Here is a 16,867-nt window from a genome sequence, read left to right as displayed (position 1 = left end):
TAGTAGTTGGAATGAGTCAGAAAGTAGTGGGAATGAGTCAGAAAGTATTGGGAATGAGTCAGTTAGTAGTTAGAATGAGTCAGTAAGTAGTGGGAATGAGTCAGTGAGTAGTGGGAATGAGTCAGTAAGTAGAGGGAATGAGTAAGTAAGTAGTGGGAATGAGTCAGTTAGTAGTGGGAATGAGTCAGTAAGTAGTTGGAATGAGTCAGTAAGTAGTGGGAATGAGTCAGTAAGTAGTAGGAATGAGTCAGTTAGTAGTGGGAATGAGTCAGTTAGTAGTGGGAATGAGTCAGTTAGTAGTGGGAATGAGTCAGTAAGTAGTGGGAATGAGTCAGTAAGTAGTGGGAATGAATCAGTTAGTAGTGGGAATGAGTCAGTTAGTAGTGGGAATGAGTCAGTAAGTAGTGGGAATGAGTCATATAGTAGTGGGAATGAGTCAGTTAGTAGTGGGAATGAGTCAGTAAGTAGTGGGAATGACTGAGTGAGTTGTGGTTACAATTAAGTAAGTAGTGAGAATGAGTCAGTTAGTAGTGGGAATGAGTCAGTAAGTAGTTGGAATGAGTCAGTTAGTAGTTAGAATGAGTCAGTAAGTAGTGGGAATGAGTCAGTAAGTAGTGGGAATGAGTCAGTTAGTAGTTAGAATGAGTCAGTTAGTAGTGGGAATGAGTCAGTAAGTAGTGGGAATGAGTCAGTAAGTAGTTAGAATGAGTCAGTAAGTAGTGGGAATGAGTCAGTAAGTATTGGGAATGAGTCAGTTAGTAGTTAGAATGAGTCAGTTAGTAGTGGGAATGAGTCAGTTAGTAGTGGGAATGAGTCAGTTAGTAGTGGGAATGAGTCAGTAAGTAGTAGGAATGAGTCAGTTAGTAGTGGGAATGAGTCAGTAAGTAGTGGGAATGAGTCAGTTAGTAGTGGGAATGAGTCAGTTAGTAGTGGGAATGAATCAGTTAGTAGTGGGAATGAGTCAGTAAGTAGTGGGAATGAGTCAGTTAGTAGTGAGAATGAGTCACTCAGTAGTGGGAATGAGTCAGTTAGTAGTGGGAATGAGTCAGTTAGTAGTGGGAATGAGTCAGTTAGTAGTGGGAATGAGTCAGTTAGTGGTGGGAATGAGTCAGTAAGTAGTGGGAATGAGTCAGTAAGTAGTGGGAATGAGTCAGTTAGTAGTGGGAATGAGTCAGTTAGTAGTGGGAATGAGTCAGTAAGTAGTGGGAATGAGTCAGTAAGTAGTAGGAATGAGTCAGTTAGTAGTGGGAATGAGTCAGTTAGTAGTGGGAATGAGTCAGTTAGTAGTGGGAATGAGTCAGTAAGTAGTAGGAATGAGTCAGTTAGTAGTGGGAATGAGTCAGTAAGTAGTGGGAATGAGTAAGTAGTGGGAATGAGTCAGTTAGTAGTGGGAATGAGTCAGTTAGTAGTGGGAATGAGTCAGTAAGTAGTGGGAATGAGTCAGTTAGTAGTTAGAATGAGTCAGTTAGTAGTGGGAATGAGTCAGTAAGTAGTGGGAATGAGTCAGTAAGTAGTTAGAATTAGTCAGTAAGTAGTGGGAATGAGTCAGTAAGTATTGGGAATGAGTCAGTTAGTAGTTAGAATGAGTCAGTTAGTAGTGGGAATGAGTCAGTTAGTAGTGGGAATGAGTCAGTTAGTAGTGGGAATGAGTCAGTAAGTAGTAGGAATGAGTCAGTTAGTAGTGGGAATGAGTCAGTAAGTAGTGGGAATGAGTCAGTTAGTAGTGGGAATGAGTCAGTTAGTAGTGGGAATGAATCAGTTAGTAGTGGGAATGAGTCAGTAAGTAGTGGGAATGAGTCAGTAAGTAGTGGGAATGAGTCAGTTAGTAGTGGGAATGAGTCAGTTAGTAGTGGGAATGAGTCAGTAAGTAGTGGGAATGAGTCAGTTAGTAGTTAGAATGAGTCAGTAAGTAGTGGGAATGAGTCAGTAAGTAGTGGGAATGAGTCAGTTAGTAGTTAGAATGAGTCAGTTAGTAGTGGGAATGAGTCAGTAAGTAGTGGGAATGAGTCAGTAAGTAGTTAGAATTAGTCAGTAAGTAGTGGGAATGAGTCAGTAAGTATTGGGAATGAGTCAGTTAGTAGTTAGAATGAGTCAGTTAGTAGTGGGAATGAGTCAGTTAGTAGTGGGAATGAGTCAGTTAGTAGTGGGAATGAGTCAGTAAGTAGTAGGAATGAGTCAGTTAGTAGTGGGAATGAGTCAGTAAGTAGTGGGAATGAGTCAGTTAGTAGTGGGAATGAGTCAGTTAGTAGTGGGAATGAATCAGTTAGTAGTGGGAATGAGTCAGTAAGTAGTGGGAATGAGTCAGTTAGTAGTGAGAATGAGTCACTCAGTAGTGGGAATGAGTCAGTTAGTAGTGGGAATGAGTCAGTTAGTAGTGGGAATGAGTCAGTTAGTAGTGGGAATGAGTCAGTTAGTGGTGGGAATGAGTCAGTAAGTAGTGGGAATGAGTCAGTAAGTAGTGGGAATGAGTCAGTAAGTATTGGGAATGAGTCAGTTAGTAGTTAGAATGAGTCAGTTAGTAGTGGGAATGAGTCAGTTAGTAGTGGGAATGAGTCAGTTAGTAGTGGGAATGAGTCAGTAAGTAGTAGGAATGAGTCAGTTAGTAGTGGGAATGAGTCAGTAAGTAGTGGGAATGAGTCAGTTAGTAGTGGGAATGAGTCAGTTAGTAGTGGGAATGAATCAGTTAGAAGTGGGAATGAGTCAGTATGTAGTGGGAATGAGTCAGTTAGTAGTTAGAATGAGTCAGTAAGTAGTGGGAATGAGTCAGTAAGTAGTGGGAATGAGTCAGTAAGTAGTGGGAATGAGTCAGTTAGTAGTGGGAATGAGTCAGTTAGTAGTGGGAATGAGTCAGTAAGTAGTGGGAATGAGTCAGTTAGTAGTTAGAATGAGTCAGTAAGTAGTGGGAATGAGTCAGTAAGTAGTGGGAATGAGTCAGTTAGTAGTTAGAATGAGTCAGTTAGTAGTGGGAATGAGTCAGTAAGTAGTGGGAATGAGTCAGTAAGTAGTTAGAATTAGTCAGTAAGTAGTGGGAATGAGTCAGTAAGTATTGGGAATGAGTCAGTTAGTAGTTAGAATGAGTCAGTTAGTAGTGGGAATGAGTCAGTTAGTAGTGGGAATGAGTCAGTTAGTAGTGGGAATGAGTCAGTAAGTAGTAGGAATGAGTCAGTTAGTAGTGGGAATGAGTCAGTAAGTAGTGGGAATGAGTCAGTTAGTAGTGGGAATGAGTCAGTTAGTAGTGGGAATGAATCAGTTAGTAGTGGGAATGAGTCAGTAAGTAGTGGGAATGAGTCAGTTAGTAGTGAGAATGAGTCACTCAGTAGTGGGAATGAGTCAGTTAGTAGTGGGAATGAGTCAGTTAGTAGTGGGAATGAGTCAGTTAGTAGTGGGAATGAGTCAGTTAGTGGTGGGAATGAGTCAGTAAGTAGTGGGAATGAGTCAGTAAGTAGTGGGAATGAGTCAGTTAGTAGTGGGAATGAGTCAGTTAGTAGTGGGAATGAGTCAGTAAGTAGTGGGAATGAGTCAGTAAGTAGTAGGAATGAGTCAGTTAGTAGTGGGAATGAGTCAGTTAGTAGTGGGAATGAGTCAGTTAGTAGTTAGAATGAGTCAGTTAGTAGTGGGAATGAGTCAGTAAGTAGTGGGAATGAGTCAGTAAGTAGTTAGAATGAGTCAGTAAGTAGTGGGAATGAGTCAGTAAGTATTGGGAATGAGTCAGTTAGTAGTTAGAATGAGTCAGTTAGTAGTGGGAATGAGTCAGTTAGTAGTGGGAATGAGTCAGTTAGTAGTGGGAATGAGTCAGTAAGTAGTAGGAATGAGTCAGTTAGTAGTGGGAATGAGTCAGTAAGTAGTGGGAATGAGTCAGTTAGTAGTGGGAATGAGTCAGTTAGTAGTGGGAATGAATCAGTTAGTAGTGGGAATGAGTCAGTAAGTAGTGGGAATGAGTCAGTTAGTAGTGAGAATGAGTCACTCAGTAGTGGGAATGAGTCAGTTAGTAGTGGGAATGAGTCAGTTAGTAGTGGGAATGAGTCAGTTAGTAGTGGGAATGAGTCAGTTAGTGGTGGGAATGAGTCAGTAAGTAGTGGGAATGAGTCAGTAAGTAGTGGGAATGAGTCAGTTAGTAGTGGGAATGAGTCAGTTAGTAGTGGGAATGAGTCAGTAAGTAGTGGGAATGAGTCAGTAAGTAGTAGGAATGAGTCAGTTAGTAGTGGGAATGAGTCAGTTAGTAGTGGGAATGAGTCAGTTAGTAGTGGGAATGAGTCAGTAAGTAGTAGGAATGAGTCAGTTAGTAGTGGGAATGAGTCAGTAAGTAGTGGGAATGAGTAAGTAGTGGGAATGAGTCAGTTAGTAGTGGGAATGAGTCAGTTAGTAGTGGGAATGAGTCAGTAAGTAGTGGGAATGAGTCAGTTAGTAGTTAGAATGAGTCAGTTAGTAGTGGGAATGAGTCAGTAAGTAGTGGGAATGAGTCAGTAAGTAGTTAGAATTAGTCAGTAAGTAGTGGGAATGAGTCAGTAAGTATTGGGAATGAGTCAGTTAGTAGTTAGAATGAGTCAGTTAGTAGTGGGAATGAGTCAGTTAGTAGTGGGAATGAGTCAGTTAGTAGTGGGAATGAGTCAGTAAGTAGTAGGAATGAGTCAGTTAGTAGTGGGAATGAGTCAGTAAGTAGTGGGAATGAGTCAGTTAGTAGTGGGAATGAGTCAGTTAGTAGTGGGAATGAATCAGTTAGTAGTGGGAATGAGTCAGTAAGTAGTGGGAATGAGTCAGTAAGTAGTGGGAATGAGTCAGTTAGTAGTGGGAATGAGTCAGTTAGTAGTGGGAATGAGTCAGTAAGTAGTGGGAATGAGTCAGTTAGTAGTTAGAATGAGTCAGTAAGTAGTGGGAATGAGTCAGTAAGTAGTGGGAATGAGTCAGTTAGTAGTTAGAATGAGTCAGTTAGTAGTGGGAATGAGTCAGTAAGTAGTGGGAATGAGTCAGTAAGTAGTTAGAATTAGTCAGTAAGTAGTGGGAATGAGTCAGTAAGTATTGGGAATGAGTCAGTTAGTAGTTAGAATGAGTCAGTTAGTAGTGGGAATGAGTCAGTTAGTAGTGGGAATGAGTCAGTTAGTAGTGGGAATGAGTCAGTAAGTAGTAGGAATGAGTCAGTTAGTAGTGGGAATGAGTCAGTAAGTAGTGGGAATGAGTCAGTTAGTAGTGGGAATGAGTCAGTTAGTAGTGGGAATGAATCAGTTAGTAGTGGGAATGAGTCAGTAAGTAGTGGGAATGAGTCAGTTAGTAGTGAGAATGAGTCACTCAGTAGTGGGAATGAGTCAGTTAGTAGTGGGAATGAGTCAGTTAGTAGTGGGAATGAGTCAGTTAGTAGTGGGAATGAGTCAGTTAGTGGTGGGAATGAGTCAGTAAGTAGTGGGAATGAGTCAGTAAGTAGTGGGAATGAGTCAGTAAGTATTGGGAATGAGTCAGTTAGTAGTTAGAATGAGTCAGTTAGTAGTGGGAATGAGTCAGTTAGTAGTGGGAATGAGTCAGTTAGTAGTGGGAATGAGTCAGTAAGTAGTAGGAATGAGTCAGTTAGTAGTGGGAATGAGTCAGTAAGTAGTGGGAATGAGTCAGTTAGTAGTGGGAATGAGTCAGTTAGTAGTGGGAATGAATCAGTTAGAAGTGGGAATGAGTCAGTATGTAGTGGGAATGAGTCAGTTAGTAGTTAGAATGAGTCAGTAAGTAGTGGGAATGAGTCAGTAAGTAGTGGGAATGAGTCAGTAAGTAGTGGGAATGAGTCAGTTAGTAGTGGGAATGAGTCAGTTAGTAGTGGGAATGAGTCAGTAAGTAGTGGGAATGAGTCAGTTAGTAGTTAGAATGAGTCAGTAAGTAGTGGGAATGAGTCAGTAAGTAGTGGGAATGAGTCAGTTAGTAGTTAGAATGAGTCAGTTAGTAGTGGGAATGAGTCAGTAAGTAGTGGGAATGAGTCAGTAAGTAGTTAGAATTAGTCAGTAAGTAGTGGGAATGAGTCAGTAAGTATTGGGAATGAGTCAGTTAGTAGTTAGAATGAGTCAGTTAGTAGTGGGAATGAGTCAGTTAGTAGTGGGAATGAGTCAGTTAGTAGTGGGAATGAGTCAGTAAGTAGTAGGAATGAGTCAGTTAGTAGTGGGAATGAGTCAGTAAGTAGTGGGAATGAGTCAGTTAGTAGTGGGAATGAGTCAGTTAGTAGTGGGAATGAATCAGTTAGTAGTGGGAATGAGTCAGTAAGTAGTGGGAATGAGTCAGTTAGTAGTGAGAATGAGTCACTCAGTAGTGGGAATGAGTCAGTTAGTAGTGGGAATGAGTCAGTTAGTAGTGGGAATGAGTCAGTTAGTAGTGGGAATGAGTCAGTTAGTGGTGGGAATGAGTCAGTAAGTAGTGGGAATGAGTCAGTAAGTAGTGGGAATGAGTCAGTTAGTAGTGGGAATGAGTCAGTTAGTAGTGGGAATGAGTCAGTAAGTAGTGGGAATGAGTCAGTAAGTAGTAGGAATGAGTCAGTTAGTAGTGGGAATGAGTCAGTTAGTAGTGGGAATGAGTCAGTTAGTAGTGGGAATGAGTCAGTAAGTAGTAGGAATGAGTCAGTTAGTAGTGGGAATGAGTCAGTAAGTAGTGGGAATGAGTAAGTAGTGGGAATGAGTCAGTTAGTAGTGGGAATGAGTCAGTTAGTAGTGGGAATGAGTCAGTAAGTAGTGGGAATAAGTCAGTTAGTAGTGGGAATGAGTCAGTTAGTAGTGGGAATGAGTCAGTAAGTAGTGGGAATGAGTCAGTAAGTAGTGGGAATGAGTCAGTTAGTAGTGGGAATGAGTCAGTAAGTAGTGGGAATGAGTCAGTTAGTAGTGGGAATGAGTCAGTAAGTAGTGGGAATGAGTCAGTAAGTAGTTGGAATGACTGAGTGAGTTGTGGTTACAATTAAGTAAGTAGTGGGAATGAGTCAGTTAGTAGTGGGAATGAGTCAGTAAGTAGTGGGAATGAGTCAGTTAGTAGTTGGAATGAGTCAGAAAGTAGTGGGAATGACTGAGTGAGTTGTGGTTACAATTAAGTAAGTAGTGGGAATGAGTCAGTGAGAAGTGGGAATGAGTCAATAAGTAGTGGGAATGAGTTAGTTAGTATTTGGAATTGGTGAGCAAGAAGCGGAAATGAGTGTGTTTGTAGTTTGAATTTGGCAGAAATTAGTCGGAATGAGGTAATCAGATTTTGGAATGAGTAAGTGAATGAGTGAGTGAGTAGTAGGAACAAGTAAGTAAGTAGTGGCAATAAGTTAGTAAATAGTGGACATGAGTTAGTAAGCAGTCAGCATCAGTAAGTAAGTAGTGGGAATGTGTGAGTAAGTAGTGAGAATGAGTCAATATGTAGTGGAAATGAGTTAGAAGTGAGAATGATTCAGTTAGTAGTGGGAATGAGTCAATAAGTAGTGGGAACAAGTCAGTTAGTCGTGGGAAGGAGTTATTAAGTAGTGGGAATGAATAAGAAAGTCGAGATTATGACCTAGTAATTTATGGGAACTAGATAACTAACAAGTTAGTTTAGTCGTGGAAATGATTCACTTACTTGTTGGAATGAATTACTTAGTGCTTGCAACATAAATAAAAACAAGCACATGTCAAACCTGTACCATGGTAGGATATAGCAACTCATCACATACCTGAATTCAGTAATTTTACAGAAAATGCTTGACTTGATTGTCCACAAATAAATTGATACTTTGGGTACTTTTTGGTATTCAAATTAATGGACATTACAAATTCAGCCCTGTTTGACAATCCCTTCATGACTTTGAATTAATAATATTAATGGATATACATGTACCATTGTGTATGATCAACTCATAACTGTTTAACCCTTTCCCACTCAGATGCAAAGTGAAAATGGCTATTCGCAAACAGCATAAAACCCTTACAGCCTGCGAGTAACTCGCAGTCTTCGCAGGTTTCATGATGTTTGTTGCTCATCAGTATCTAAGGTTTGGAAATGAAGCCTTTAAAACTTGAATTTAGTAAGAAAAGTATTTAATTAAATGTTTCTTCGTAAGGGATTACTAATGCGTCAAAATACATATCTACGTGGTAAAGGGTTAAAAACAGACTGGCTGTATAAGTTTGACTTCGAAAATTAATTCTGTTTCCCTCGGCAATAAAAAATCAGTCATAGCAGTAATGGATGCTTGTTTTGTTTGTAGTTCAGTCCCACCAGCTTGAAGAATGAAGACACAATAAATGTCATCCTGCCTCATCAATATGAGTGGGTGGGGTACTGAGCCTCCAAATTCATGGGCTTAAATTGATTTTCATGGCCAGATAATTTGACACCTTTCCTTTCTTTAGCTAGTCACTGATACCCAGTATTCCCTGATATGGGGGCTGCTACATAGACTGGAAGCCTGATAATGTATTCCCCCTGCCAACCAGTTGGTATCAGGATTTTGTAGAAAATCTTTTTGTCAGTCAGATGTATGTCCATTTGTTGGCTTGTTCAAACTCTATAGCTACCAGATGCATTGAAGGGTTTCAATCAGACAGTGCACAGATGTAAACTGATATAAGATTGTGTGTCCGGCTCAAAAAAACACTACTTTTTTCGGGGTCATACTTCAAAGTAAGGTCAAAGGTTACAATTTTGTACTTAAATTAAGAAACTTAAGTGCTTGTCCCAATGTAACTTCCTTTTGCAAGAATTTTAAATAACATGCTACAAATATTAACATAATTATGTAAATCAGTGTGTCATGTTACATGTGCAAAAATTGAAGGTCAAATTTCAGGTAAAAGTTAAAACTGTAGCACTTTGGGTTAAAATAGGGCTTTACCATTTTGTACCTTCCCTGGGCATAAATGGATTTTGAAATAACGTGGCACAAATGTTAAACTGTATGCAATGGTGTGTCGCAGATGATAACGCATGGGATACCTTCAAGGGTTTACTTTGAGATCAAATTGCACCTGTTTTAAGTCACATTATAGAACTTTTTCTATCCATAACATCCCCTACATGGAAGGAATGCAAAAAAAAACTTAAGTCACAAATATTAACCTGTATGAGATGTGTGTTGGTAAGTACAGGTCCCTAATTTAAAGGTAAAGATCATAGTTTCAGGTCAAAGGTCAAAATACATGACTCATTGTTAAAGCTATTTATCTTTGTAATAGCAGTGTATGGAGATTATTATCACTTGAGTGGTGTTCATGTATGTTGCATGTGTGCGTATGAATTACTTGCAATTTCATTAACATTTGAGCCTCACTCTGCGAAAATGGGGCTTAATGCATGTATGTATGTGTTATCCCAATTTAGCCTTTGCAGTTTGCACAGGCTATTCAGAGACGTCACTATTCTTTTCAATGGAATTTTTTATTTGAAGGAAGTTTATTTTGAACTTAAATCCAGGCGAAAGCGTCAACCCTGATAAGCCTGTACGGACTGCACAGACTTATCTAGGACAACACTTTATGCACATGGATAAACCCAGTTTTCCCATAGCACACTTTATGCACATGGATAAACCCAGTTTTCCCATAGCACACTTTATGCACATGGATAAACCCACTTTCACCATAGCACACTTTATGCACATGGATAAACCCAGTTTTCCCATAGCACACTTTATGCACATTGATGAACCCATTTTTCCCATAGCACACTTTATGCACATGGATGAACCCAGTTTTCCAATAGCACACTTTATGCACATGGATGAACCCAGTTTTCCCATAGCACACTTTATGCACATGGATGAACCCAGTTTTCCCATAGCACACTTTTTGCACATGGATGAACCCAGTTTTCCCATAGCACACTTTGTGCACATGGATAAACCCAGTTTTCCCATAGCTCACTTTATGCACATGGATGAACCCAGTTTTCCCATAGCACAGTTTATGCACATGGATAAACCCAGTTTTCCCATAGCACACTTTATGCACATGGATAAACCTAGTTTTCCCATAGCACACTTTATGCACATGGATGAACCCAGTTTTCCCATAGCACAGTTTATGCACATGGATGAACCCAGTTTTCCCATAGCACACTTTATGCACATGAATAAACCCAGTTTTCCTAAGCGAGGCTTATTTTATAAACATTCTTGTTTCTTCTGATTATTAACAAAGTTTTATATTGTGGGGCACCAGTCTATGTTAGCTTCAGGTAGCTTTATTTAATGTATCTTATTGAATATTGGACAACAGGCATGCCTGTGACATTCTCATAAATTATTGGATCAACCCCCTTAACAAAACTCAGCACAGAGTTTCATTCAAATTTCACTGCAATGTTAAGCAAACATCACCAGAGAATAGAAATTATTATTTGTGTATTGATAACTTTTACTATTCAAGAAAACTGATGTCCTGAGAGTGTTGTTTGGATAGCTAAGTGATATAATTGATCTGCTAAAAATTGTTTTTACATTGATTATTTAGCTTAATCATATTTTACTTTGTAGAAAAATATTTTTTTTCTAGTGATATTGCGAAATAGTACACCTGAATCCGGATTTAAATCAGGGATGATATCAAAGTGAGTGGCAGATGGTTGTGTCCTGATAGGTGATAAGACAGACTATCTCCTTGAAATTGTGTGATTCTGTTGTGAAAGTGTGTGGTATTTAGTGAAAATAACAGGAGATTTTGGAATAAATTTTAAACTAGTGATTTATTATTCGGTGACAATTTATTGTAAATAAAAGTTTGTTTCTGTTAAATAGAAAGTGTTCTTTAAATTGAAAAGAATATTTGTTTTTATTAACTTAGTTCTTTCTTGGAGTGATGTGGTATATAAATAAAGACACTTTTGTGTGAAAACAATTACAAGAGCCACGGTTTAGAGTGAAGCGTTTATGAAAATCGCAATTTCACAGTTAATACAATCTGGTGAGAGGCTTTTGTTTTGAATATAAAGAAAGTGCACACATTAAAGCAAGTTTACAGAATTTGTAAATATTTTCAATAAAAAGCAGGCTTAACTACTGTCTTTTTTGTATAAATTAATTCAGTGTGAAAAGGTTTGAATGCGAACTGAGATAAGTGGTCACAAAGAAGCAGCTTAAATTTTGTTGAAGAGAAAAATTTGAAATTGAAGTTGCTTAGGATAATATCCGACTTGTGCTCAGCATTAAGTTTTCCAGTGCTTTGTGTGTTAAGTTTCTATTTGTTCAAAATATTTGGATTTACATCAGATTTTTTAATAAGGATTTCTCTATTTTAATACTATAAACTTCAAATCTGGACCTAAACAGGTAAGTGAACAAATTTATTTTGATTTGTATATTTAGCTATTGTTTTAAGGTAATTGAATTTTTTTTAATTTGATCAGCGTAAAACTTAGGAAAAAACTCAAATTTAAATAGGTAACAAGGACTATGCAAACTGGATGATTGTATCAAGCCACATTAGTATATTTTAATTTTATGGTTTAATAATAAAAAATTATAACAGTTACATGTATCCAACATGCATAGAATTTGAATGTTTATTTTGATATCATGTAAAAATATATCATTAATATGTTGTAGTGTACATTTATTAATGAATATATATACAAAAAATTATAACCTCTTCATATAAATCTTCCACAATAAAATTTCTACTATTAAGTTTACTGCATACTATATATAAAACATAATATATAAGCATAATGCAGGTTTATCATTTATTATTTATTTGAAAAAACAACAAAAAAACAAATTAACATTTGACTATCTTTGTTGTCAACGTTTTCAAACACAGTCCACATGAACTGATAATGTGGTCCATTATGTGATGTGACATGATAGACCCTTACAAAATCTTCCTTTTTTAAACTTGTACGTAATAATGTCCACAATAGTTAACGCTCTGAAGGAAAAATACATATTCCTGAAAGTCCTTGGTCTGACAAGAATTTACTGGTAAATGATGAATTGTCAGCATAGCCGGCTAAATCTGTGGGCAGGCATGGCAGTTCTGTATCATTTAATGATTGTCTATGGGAATCTGGGCTTAATGCAATGAATAAAGTGTTGTCCCAGATTAGCCTATGAAGACTGCACAGGCTATTTAGGGATGACACTTCCCGCTTTATAGTTATTTTTTTGTTTAAAGGAAGTCTCTTCTTAGCAAAAATCCTGGTTACACTGAAAGTAATGTTTCCGATTAGCTTGCACATTGCACAGGCTAATTATCTGGGATGACTTTTTAAACACATTCATTTAACCCTGTTTTTTCAGAACATGGCTCATATCTTTTGACATTGTAGTACTCTTGATAAAAGAAACTTTACTTATTGCCTCAGCATCTGTGATCTCTACTATGCAATTATATGCAAAAAGCTGCTTTTTCGTTGGCAAAATCAATTAACAAATAACTCACTTATGTAAAGCAGTTACCATATCAGTGCGTGCCAACCAGATGTTGTCAATGGCAACATGTTACTCCATTAATACCAGTCTTATTGTATGTGACAACCCGTTTGTCTCATTTTTGAAAGGATTTTTGTCATCACATTCCAGACTGTCCATTTTAAGTAGAAAATACATATTTTATGTAATCTTGATATATTTTGTGATGGATTATAAGGACCACCGGTGCAGACTTGTTGATGCTATCACACATCTATTGAATTACATGACACCCAAAAAGCAGTTGAATTTAAATTGGATCATTTCAAATATGCTTTTTAAATTGTGTCTTGGGCTTGCAGACCTTATCTAAGTATGTTAATTAGGTATGTAATTGCGCAAACAGGGTAAGGGAGTATGTTTTTATATAATTTAATTTTTATTCACAAAAGGCTAAGTGAACATGTTCATCAATTTCATAATGGTACAATTGTGTTCAGTACATGTCAGCAGATTTTTTTTTGTTTGCTTCTGAAGATTGGTAATTACCATAATAGCTTGGCATATAATTGACATTACCATAAAAACTTGGCCTATACTGGTCATGACCATAATATCTTTGTAAATACTGGCCATTACCATAATAGCTTGGCATTTACTGGTCATTACCATAATAACTTGGCCTATACTGGTCATGACCATAATAACTTGGCATATACTGGACAATACCATATAACTTGGCCTATACTGGTCATGACCATAATAACTTTGCATATACTGGTCATTACCATAAAAAGCTTGGCATATACTGGTCATTACCATAATAACTTTGCATATACTGGCCATTACCATAATAGCTTTGCATATAATGGACATAACCCTAAAAACCTGGCCTATACTGGTCATGACCATAATAACTTTGTCTATACTGGTCATGACCATAATAACTTTGCATATACTGGTCATTACCATAATAGCTTTGCATATACTGGTCATTACCATAATAAATTGGCATATAATGGCCATTACCATAATAACTTTGCATATACTGGCCATTACCCTAATAACTTGGCATATACTGGTCATTACTATAATAGCTTTGCATATACTGGTCATTACCATAATAAATGGGCATATAATGGCCATTATCATAATAACTTTGCATATACTGCCCATACAATAATAGCTTGGCATATAATGGACATGACCATAAAAACTTGGCCTATACTGGTCATGACCATAATAACTTGGCCTATACTGGTAATTACCATAATTACTTGGCATATACTTGCCATTACCATAATAACTTTGCATATACTTGCCATTACCATAATAACTTGGCATATAATGGACTTTTCCATAAAAAGTTGGCCTATGACCATAATATCTTTGCAAATACTCAGTCATTACCATAATAACTTGGCATATACTGGTTTTGACCATAATAACTTTGCATAAACTCGCCATTACCATAATAGCTTGGCATATACTGGTCATTACCATAATAACTTGGCCAATACTGGTCATGACCATAATAACTTGGCATATAATGGACATAACCATAGTAACTTGACCTATACTGGTCATGACCATAATAACTTGGCATATACTGGTCATTACCATAACAACTTTTCATATACTGGTCATTGCCATAATAACTTTGCCTATACTGGACATTACCATAATAACTTGTTATATGTTGGCCAATACCATAATAACTTGGCATATACTGGTCATGACCATAATAACTTGGCATATACTGGTCATTACCATAATAACTTGGCATATACTGGTCATAACCATTATAACTTGGCATATATTGGTCATTGTCATAAAAACTTTGCATATACTGATTATTTACCATAATAACTTGGCTTATACTGGCCATTACCATAATTACTTTGCATATACAGATCATTACCACAATAACTTGGCATATACTGGTCATTACCATGATAGCTTGGCATATGCTAATCATAACTATAATATCTTGGCATTTACTGGCCATAGCCATGGTCATTACCATAATAACTTGGCGTATACTGGTCATTACTATAATAACTTAGCATATATTGGTCATTACAATAATAACTTTGCATATACTGATCATTACCATAATAACTTGGCCTATACTGATCATTACCATAATAACTTGGCCTATACTGGCCATGACCATAATAAGTTGGCCTATACCTGCAATTTGCGTAAATCTTGGTGTTTACTGGCCAATCCCTCAAATAAATTGGCATATACTGGCCATTGTCAAAATAACCTGACATAATCTGGCCCTTCCCATAATAACTGGCAATATGCAGGCCATTCCCATAATAATTTGAAATATACTGACCATTCCCATAATAACTTGGCATATACTGGCCATTGTATTATAACTTGACATGTGCTAGCCATTACCAAAATAACTTGGCATATACTGGCCATTCCCATAATAACTTGAAATATATTGACCATTACCATAATAACTTGGCATATACTGGCCTTACCCATACTAACTTGAAATACACTGACCATTCCCATAATATCTTGAAATATACTGGTCATTCCCATAATAACTTGTCATATACTGGCCATTGCCATGAAAACTTGGTGCATACTGGCCATTCTTAAAATTAATTGGCATATACTGGCCCTTACCATAATTACTTGAAATATTCTGGCCATTTTCTTAATAACTGGAAATATATTGGCATTCCCATATTAACTTGACATATACTGGCCTTTGGCAATAACTTGGCATATACTGGTCATTTCCATAATAAAGTGGCTTATACAATGTACTGACCATTCCCATAATAACTTGGAATATACTGACTATCCTATACTAACTTGGCATATACTGACCATTCCTATAATAACTTCAAATAAACTGGCCATTCCCATAATAACTAATTGTATACTGGCCATTCCCATAATAACTTGAAATATAATGGCCATTACCATAATAACTTGGTGTATACTGGCCATTCCCATAATAACTTGGCCTATACCGGTCATTGCTATAATAAATTGGCATATATTGGCCATTCCCATAATAACTTTGCATATATTGGCCATTCCCATAATAACTTGTCATATACTGGTCATTCCCATAATAACATTGGCATATACTTGCCATTCCCATAATACTTTGGCATATACTTGCCATTGTCATAATAACTTGATATATGCTGGCCATTCACATAATGAGTTTGCATATACTGGCCATTCCCATACTAACTTGGTATATACTGGCCATTCCCATAATATCTTAGTATATACTGGCTATTCCTATGATAATTTGGCATATCCTGTCCATTCTCATAATAAATTTGCATATACTGGCCATTCCCATAATAACTTGGCATATACTGGCCATTCCCATAATAACTTTGCATATACTGGCTGTTCCCCTAATATTTTATCATATACTGGTCATTTTCATAATAACTTTGCATATACTGGCTACTACACTGACCCTTTTTGTAATTACTTGCCGTATACTGGGCATTCCTATAATTAAGTGGCATATAACAGGTATAGGCCATTTTTATCCCCACACTTTTTTAAAAGAGTGGGGATATTGTGGTTATCTCCGCCATCTGTCCGTCCGTCTGTCTGTCCGTCCGTTCTGGCAACTATCTCCTCCTACACTATTAGCACTAAAACCTTGAAACTTACACACATAGTAGCTATGAGCATATGTGCGACCCTGCACTATTTTGAATTTTGATCTGACCCCTGGGTCAAAAGTTATGGGGGGTTGGGGTGGGGCCGCATCAGAGATTTTCACTCATTTTGTTAGGTTATTTTACATTAAAGGGATCTTTTCACGCTTTGGTAAATTTACAAAATTAAAAAAGTTGTTTCAGATTCGCAAATTTTCGTTTTAGTTATGATATTTGTGAGGAAACAGTAATACTGAACAATTACCATGCTCTAATATAGCCATTATATGCATCTTTTGACGATTTTAAAACCTAAAAATTATAAAGCGTTGCAACGCGTAACGATTGAATAATTTGGAGAGTTCTGTTTTTGTCGTTAAATTTTGTGCAACTACGAAGATTGCTTATATAATGTATAAAATATGTTAAGTATGTGTACTCGGCGGAATAGCTCAGTAGGCTAAAGCGTTTTTACTTCAGGACTCTGGCAGGACTCCAGGGGTCACTGGTTCGAAACCTGCTCCGGACAATGTTCTTTTCCTTTTTTAAATTTTATTCTTGATTTTTTACTGGAGCTTTTACGATCCAATGTTTACATTTATCAATATAAAGCATTTAATGAATAAGTTAAAAAATGTCAAAATCTGTGAAAAGGCCCCTTTAACTTCTTCATTCCACACCAATTTATTTCAAATTAATACTGAACCTCTCTTATAATGACAATATGGTCAATCTCAAGTATGCATGGCCCCATTACCAACCCTGGGGCACCCCACCCACATAGACCACACCCACCCAAAATTGGGTTTCACTATAATTTCTTCATTTCTACACCGATTCACTTCAAATTGATACTGAACCTCTCTTATGACAATACAGTCAATCTCAA

At 37.2% G+C, this 16,867-nt stretch overlaps 1 protein-coding gene across 4 annotated transcripts in view; it reads left to right on the top strand.

Annotated features, from left to right (window-relative positions):
- Nucleotides 1-16,867, top strand: part of LOC127853920 (uncharacterized) — a 142,351-nt gene that overhangs the window by 47,523 nt on the left and 77,961 nt on the right. The window contains exon 1 of one of the 4 annotated variants that reach the window (XM_052388756.1): nt 10,272-11,236. The exons of 2 other annotated variants lie outside the window; for them this stretch is intronic. The gene's annotated coding sequence lies outside the window, so the exon portion shown is untranslated. Of the gene's footprint in view, nt 1-10,271; nt 11,237-16,867 lie in introns of those variants that run through there. One more of the 4 variants, XM_052388751.1, reaches the window with a different exon arrangement.

The sequence above is a fragment of the Dreissena polymorpha genome, chromosome 12, assembly GCF_020536995.1.
Source record: "Dreissena polymorpha isolate Duluth1 chromosome 12, UMN_Dpol_1.0, whole genome shotgun sequence".
In the NCBI taxonomy this organism is placed as follows: domain Eukaryota; kingdom Metazoa; phylum Mollusca; class Bivalvia; order Myida; family Dreissenidae; genus Dreissena; species Dreissena polymorpha.
This window is presented reverse-complemented; position numbering and strand designations above follow the sequence as displayed.